This window comes from Mastomys coucha, unplaced genomic scaffold, assembly GCF_008632895.1.
Source record: "Mastomys coucha isolate ucsf_1 unplaced genomic scaffold, UCSF_Mcou_1 pScaffold9, whole genome shotgun sequence".
Lineage (NCBI taxonomy): Eukaryota > Metazoa > Chordata > Mammalia > Rodentia > Muridae > Mastomys > Mastomys coucha.
This window is the reverse complement of record NW_022196915.1, coordinates 45,051,668-45,058,997: the sequence shown is the minus strand read 5'-3', so window position 1 is coordinate 45,058,997 and position 7,330 is coordinate 45,051,668. Positions and strand designations below refer to the sequence as shown.

The 7,330-nt window shown below is 42.3% G+C and overlaps 1 long non-coding RNA gene across 1 annotated transcript; it reads left to right on the top strand.

The window, feature by feature from the left end:
* The first annotated feature begins 654 nt into the window (after positions 1 to 654).
* On the top strand, positions 655 to 6,172 carry LOC116084880. Its single transcript, XR_004116302.1, has 2 exons — positions 655 to 725; positions 5,432 to 6,172. It is a non-coding gene; the product is annotated as an uncharacterized LOC116084880 (long non-coding RNA).
* The last annotated feature ends 1,158 nt before the right edge of the window (positions 6,173 to 7,330 follow it).

Sequence of the window (7,330 nt, the reverse complement as noted above, 5' to 3'; positions counted from 1 at the left end):
TGATGCTGGAAATCAAACCTGGGTCCTCTAGAAGAGAGGTCAGTGCTCTAAACCATTAAGCCATCTCTGCAGCCCTCTGTCAGAGGTTTTCATTCACAATCTCTTTAACTAATTATTGCAAAAGCTGACATAGGAACCCAGCCTACCCCAACCTTATTTCACTACACAGTCTCAGCATGTCAGGCTTGCTATAATTCTGTCCACAGACAGGTTCTATTTGCTACCATTCCAGTCAATGGGAGAAGAAAGCAAGGAGAATCCATGTTCTCATTTCCAATGTTTTCACAGCTTTAAGATTCCACAGGCTAGAATCAGGACACTGATCTCGATTGCAGACAAAGCTAACAAATGTAATTGTGAGTTAGAAAACAAACCACGTGTCCCATTCACTCAAATACTGAAGTCAAAATGGAGAGCAGATAATGGGGATTCATGTAGTCTTTGTGTTCCACACCCCTCCCACTGATGAATGAGCCACTGTGTCTACTGTGAAGCCACATACACTGAGCATTCAGGATAGAACTGACTGAACTCAAGAGTGAGTGCCAAGCAAACCTGTAGAACCTGCTAGTCATTGATTCTTCTCAGAAGTGTGTGTCATAATCTGCTTGGACACATTTACATTCTAAGTGTTTGTATGTTCTCCAGTGGTAACATTGCAAACCAGAGAGCAGGAAGCAGGGAAGGATGGAGAAGGAGGAGCGGGGATAATTCTATGCCCTGAGGTATTTACTGTAGTGGAAGAGACAAATATGGTTACCAGAAACAGAAAAGAAATGGTGTGACCTAGCTGGGTGGAGATGACTCACCTGGAGCAAGGTGAGAAGGAGGTTAGCAAAACAAGAGACAGCCCTTGCTTGGAATCAGTAAACACAGGCCAGGGAGGGAGAGAGGGGAGGTTTGAAACCAGCTTTAGGGATTGGGTAAAGAACTGGGTAGACTGTGTGGAGGTAAAGAGATGTAGACAGAGCCAAGTGAAGTCTTGCATGTCCCACTATGGATCAGAAGTGTTTTCTCTAGGCTTTGTATCAGGAGAGTTGCCGTGATGGTCAGCATGTGTACAACAGTGTAAAGTAGGTAGCTGGTGGAGACACTGCAAAAGGTAGAGGTCAGAAGACTCTGCTGGCTGGGCTGCCTCGATGGGAGGAGCTCAAGGAAGATGATCTGCCCCAGACAAATTCTAACTACAAAGTACAGACCTGTTTTAGGTAGCAGCCAAGAGAGCTCTCAGAATAAGCACTGCATCTCGGTTTGTGATCAGATTCAGCATACCATTGAACTCAAAAATTTCTAGAAAACTTAGAAATGTACCCTCATTCCATTTACATGAAACTGTTAGAGCAGAAAGCAAGAAGATCTTGTTCAACTAAAATTGCCGGAGTGGTCTAAGAAGCCAGAGCATCATTACCCTAGCTGGACTATGACCAGAAAGAAGGACTAACACCTCAGGGTCTGTGGGGGAAGTGCAGAGTCCTCTTAAGTGACACAGCTCAGGGAGACAAGGACTAGTCACCAGAGGAGCTGAACACCACAGCATCCTCTGGTCCAGCTACATGGAAATCCCTGTAATGACATGCGAAATTATGCTGGCACCTGAAGGCTCACCAGGTAAAATGGAGCCCATTCTGAGGAAAATACTAGCATTTGCACATCACAGTGATAAGATTTGATAGACCCACTGTCAACAAGAAAAGGAGTTCTTAAAACCTTTACTCTAGAGAAAATCACTTATCTATAGGTAAACCATAGCCTTCAGCCCACTATGACTGAAAACTTACCTGAATTAAGTTTTATAAGATATGTGTATGTGGGAATAGTTTTAAACATATTGTATACAGTACTTGAGAATTTCATTCCTATATACATATTGACCATATCCATCCCCCATTCCACTCCTCCAGCTTCTCCAAGATGTCCCACCACCTCTCCCTCTTACTTCCATTTTCTTTCTTTCTTTTTCTTTTTTTTTTTTTTGAACTCATCGAGTCTAGTTAGTGTGCGTGCATACCTGGGTGTAGTAGGGCCACCCATTGGAGCATGGACAAAGGACCAGAGGTCACATCCCTCAAGAAAACTGACTCTCCCTCCTTAAGCAGCCACCAACTTCCAATTGCTCTTCAGCCAGGGATGAGGATTCAGGAGCCCCTCCCTGCTCCGTGCAGGCATTTTGACTGGCCTGCACTTATATTATTGAAAATATTATTTAACATTGAATATACATAACCCAGGTTTTAAGAAACTTTGTCTTTCTGTGCAACAACACTACATTTTTAAGTCTGAACTTAGTTGATGTTTATATAAAATTGAGTGAGAAAAGACATAAGGAGGGCATACTGTGCTAAGTAGTTCCCAATTCTACAGTCCCTTACAGGATGACACACCTGCTATCCTGAGGCCCTCAGTGACTCCCTCTATGCAGTATATACCTCCCGGGGACACAGTAGTGTTTGACCTTGTGGCTTCATTGAACTAACAAAAGTAGTGATGCTGTGCAGAACAATTCCATGTTTACCCCAGACTTTTTACCTTCTTCTCCTTCCACAAGGATGGCATGTCTCAAGTAGACACAGTTCCTTCAGCCTAGGTAGAGGAAAAGACTCTTGGTACAGAATCAACACTTCTAAATAAAGCCATAGCAATAGCTATGACCAATTAAAGGTAGCGTGATACATCTGAACCTCCACCATCAGCACACATAACTGAGCACATGATCCATGTCTAGTAGGCAGTGTTTGGGAAGCCTGGATGACCAAGTGAACCCTCTCTAAAGCAAGTGGGCCATTGGGGATGAGCCTTGACTTTTCATACCCAGCTCCATTTCCTGTTGGCTATCTGTTTCCTTATTGTGAACATAATGACTGGCCCCCTTCATGCTCTTGCCACCATGACATCTCAAGATGAAGAACTTTATGTTAAACCGAGAGTCATGGGAAAACCTTCCTTCTTTGCTTAGGTCACCTTTGTCTGATATTTTGTCAAAGCAATGAGAAGTAACACAGTAACTAACAGGAGATGCCAGCAGCTAACCCCAATCAGAAACCATGGAAACGGGGAGTGTTTGTTACCACAGAAAAGTTGTGTAATACACCTGCCTCTGGGTTCAGCTGTATAGAGTAACCTTGCCTCCTTGCTTATCTGTATGTAATAGCTCACTTTCTTGACCAGCTGTATACAATAACTCCACCTCCCTGAACAAAACATCAATGGCTCACAGTCTAAGATCAACAATTGGCAAAGCAGACCTCATGGAACTCAAAAGCTTCTGTAAAGCAAAGGACTTTGTCAATAGGACAAAACAGCAACCTAGATAACTTGGCAAAAGAGCTTTACCAACCCTACATCCGATAGGGGGCTAAAATCCAAAATATACAAAGAACTCAAAAAGACTGCAGAAGACCAAATACCCCAATTTAAAATGGGGTACAGAGCTAAACAAAGAATCCCCAACTGAGGAAACTCAAATGGCCGAGAATCACCTACAGAGATGTTCAACATCCTTAGTGATCAGAAAAATGCAAATCAAAATGACCCTAAGATTCCACCTTACGACAATCAAAATGACTAACATCAAAAACTCAGGCAACACCAGATGCTAGTGAGAAGGTGGAGAAAGAGGAACACGCCTCCATTGTTGGTGGGATTACAAGCTGGTACAACCCTTTGAAAATCAATCTGGCAGTTTCTCAGAAAATTGGGAATAAAGACCCAGCAATACCAATACTGGGCATATACTCAAAAGATGTTCCAACATATAACAAGGACATGTGCTCTACTATGTCCATAGTACCCTTATTTATAATAGCCAGAAGCTGGAAACAACCCAGATGTCCCTCAGCAGAGGAATGGATACAGAAAATGTGTTACATTTACACAATGGAATACTACTCAGCTATTAAAAATGACTTCACAAATTTTATAGATAAATGGATGGAACTAGAAAATATCATCCTAAGTGAGGTAGCCCAGACCCAAAAGGACATACATGGTAGGTAGTCATTGATAAGTGGATATTAGCCCCAAAGTTCAGAATACTCAAGATACAATTCATAAACCATATGAAACTTAACAAAAAGAAGGCCAAAATGTGGATGCTTCAATCCCACTTTGAAGGGAGAACAAAATAATCATGAGAGGCAGAGGGAAGGAGGGACCCAGGTGGGAGAGGAAGGAGGGTAAAAAGGTATTGGGGGACAGGACCAGGTTTAGGAAGAGTTAGGAGAGAAGTCCAGAGGGCCAGAAGAATTAATAGAAATAAGTAGCAGTGAGGGGTGGAGAATGGGGGGATGGCATTACTAGAAAGTCCTAGATACCAGTGATGCAAGAGGCTCCCAGGACCCAATGGGAATGGCATTAGCCTAAATACCCAACAGTGAGGAGAAAGAACCCAAAGAGACCACCTCCAGTAGAGAGACATGGCCCCTATTGGAGGGATGGCGCCAACCCACTCACCTCAAAAAAAATTTATCATGAAAACATTTTAAATAATTTTTTAAAAGCCCTAAGGCCATTCTATCGAAAATATGGAACTCTAGAGCAAGCCATAAAGTCAAAGAAACCCAATAGCCAGAAGGACAGATCCCCCCCAGGCTTTGAAGAAACTGGTGAAGGAAATGGGGACAGAAGGACATTCTTGCCTCCCTCCGTTCACGGAACTGTTTGCAGCGGTACTCAGGACAGCACAGCTGCTTTCCAATAAGTGGGTCAAAGTGCAAACAAGCAGCTCCGTGGAGCCCACCAGGCACCAAAGTGCAAAGGTGAAAATCCGAATGTATGGGGTGAGGAGGTGTTGAAATACCCACACAGCCATTCCAAAGGTTCAGAGAGGATTGTTGCAGTTTGTGTCCTGGAGCTGGAAAAATGTTTAAACTGGGAGAGCTTTCATTTTTTTCTGAAGTAGTTCTCCAGCTTCACACTTACACCTTCATAACCAGGGCATTTTTAGAAAACAAAGGACCTCATTGTGGACCCTTCCATCTGTGAACTTTCACTAGTTTCCCATTGTACATTGGGGTCCTGTTAGTCTTTCTTTGGTTCCCAGAACAAAACTCTATGGCACCTTCAAAACTGACAGGCAAACATCTCTAAGCCTCTCTTCTAGGACAGATACTTTTTCTCTTTTCTTTTTCTTTTTCTTTCTTTCTTTCTTTCTTTTTTTTTTTTTTTTTTTTTTTTTTTTTTTTTTTTTTTTTTTTTTTTTTGAAATGCCATTGATAGATTTAATTACGTACAACTTTAAAAAAAAAGTAATAATCGCATTGGCAAAGCAAAGTATATTGAGTTTGATGTGTTTGGCTGCAACAACTTTCATTTGGCCAAGACTGCATAGTCTGAAGTCTCCAAGTGTAAATTATAATGTTATTTGAGATGAAGCAGAGAGTCATTTGTGGTGCTCGGGCATGACACATGATGTAATCTTACCCTCTATCTGCAGGTGTGACATTGGATTCTGCTTGGACAGGCACCTGGTATCAATGTTCAGTCTGGCATTGTTTCAACACAGTCAACCATGGCTGAAGATGACTAAAGGCAAGTCTTCGGCAGACCTTTTTTTCCCCCAAGAAGAATGATGAGTGACAATTACCCATGAGCCTCATGGTATCTGATTACTATTTCTCTGAACAGGCCCAACCTCTTGTTATTCAAAGCCGTACTCTCAGCACCATGAAAAAACAGAAGGAAATTCACATCCTGTGAATAACAAATACAGTACTAGCATATGGATTTCATGTGTGGGAATGATACAGATACTAATGGGGGCTATATCCTGAGCCCTGCCTCTTCTCTCTGTAACATTCATCACTGTAATTACTACTTTGGAAGGTCTGCTTCTACATCCAGACTTTAACGGAAGACTTTATATCCATCCCTGGATGTAAAGTGGAAAAGAGTTCAGTGTACATTTGCTGGCTGGATAAACTTATTATTCTTCCTCAAGGCCCAGTTGTTGTGAAGACATAAACATAGAAATAAGGCAGCTACATGACTGAGGTGCAAGATGCATATCCTAATCAAAGCACAGAAGGAATTGGCTCCCATATTCTCTTCATGTCACCATGACACCTGTACTGAGGCTTGAGCATCCCCCTAACACCTTGCTGCGACCAGCAAAAACATGGGAGGAAAGGTGACCTCTCAGGTAGTTTGGAGGGAAATATATGATTTGCCAAAGCAATTGCTAAAATCTAAGTGCTTTCAATTTTTTAGATATTGGGAAATTTATAAAATGGATATTTTAAATTTTCAATCCAACCTACAGGATTTGATTGACATTACTCAAGGTGTAGGATCGAACTTCGAGTCATGTGATGGGTTGTGATGTAAGAACATGACTGGGGTGTGAACACTGAGAAAATTGGGAGGATCTCAAGCTCCTATCTGAGTCATTCAATGAAAATTAAAAATATTCATTTTTTCAAAGGGAAGAAAGCTTATGACTCAAATATCTGCCAATCCATCATTATATCACTCAATTTTTAGAACATCCCTCCATACCAAGATGGATTTCTGAGTCACCTTCTCTACCTTAGGAAGTAAGCTCAGCCTGTGTGGGGCTGTGGGTAGGCTTTCTTTCTCCATGGAAGGCTGCCTCTCCTGAACACTTAAGGCTCCCCAGTTCCCCACACAGTCTTATTTTATTAGCGATGAAACCTCTAGAAATGGTTTAATTTCAGAGTTGAGGAAATGGCTCAGTGGGTAAGGATCTTGCTGCCCTAGACTGATGACATAAGCTTAGATCCACAGAACCAATATAGATGCCTGAAGCAGTAAGGCCAGCGACTTCAACCTCAGCAAGTCTCTACTGAGAGAAAGGAGGTGATTAGGAGAGTCATTGGGCTGAAGCTCATGGCTCAGCTAACCTAGTATTGGCAGTGGAAAAACAGGAAATGCTTCAAGTAAGGTAGAAAGTGAGGACCAAGACTCAAGCATGTCTTCCGACTCCACTCAAGAGGCATGCATGTATACACATGCGTGCATGTCCCTGGATCTCACTCTTCCTCTCTCTCTCTTGCCATTTTGTTAATGAGAAGGCTGAAGCCTGTAAAACCTGTTGCTCAAAAGTAGTATTATTTCTCAAAAGTCCCACACAGTAGAAGCTGTTGGGAGCCAACTCCTAACAGAAAGCGACTATCACCTCTGCAGCCATCTCAGGCTATTGACTTACAGGTGGTACTTTTCCATCCTGACAAGAGACTTGTTTTCCTAGCATGATGTTTTTGTAAGAAGCCCACCACAGCTGAACATACTCTGATAACATCTTGGTTTTCTCCTACACATCCTGAACTTGTGGTTAAGTGTCTCCAGCTGCATTCCCCAGCTTGTGCTTATATAT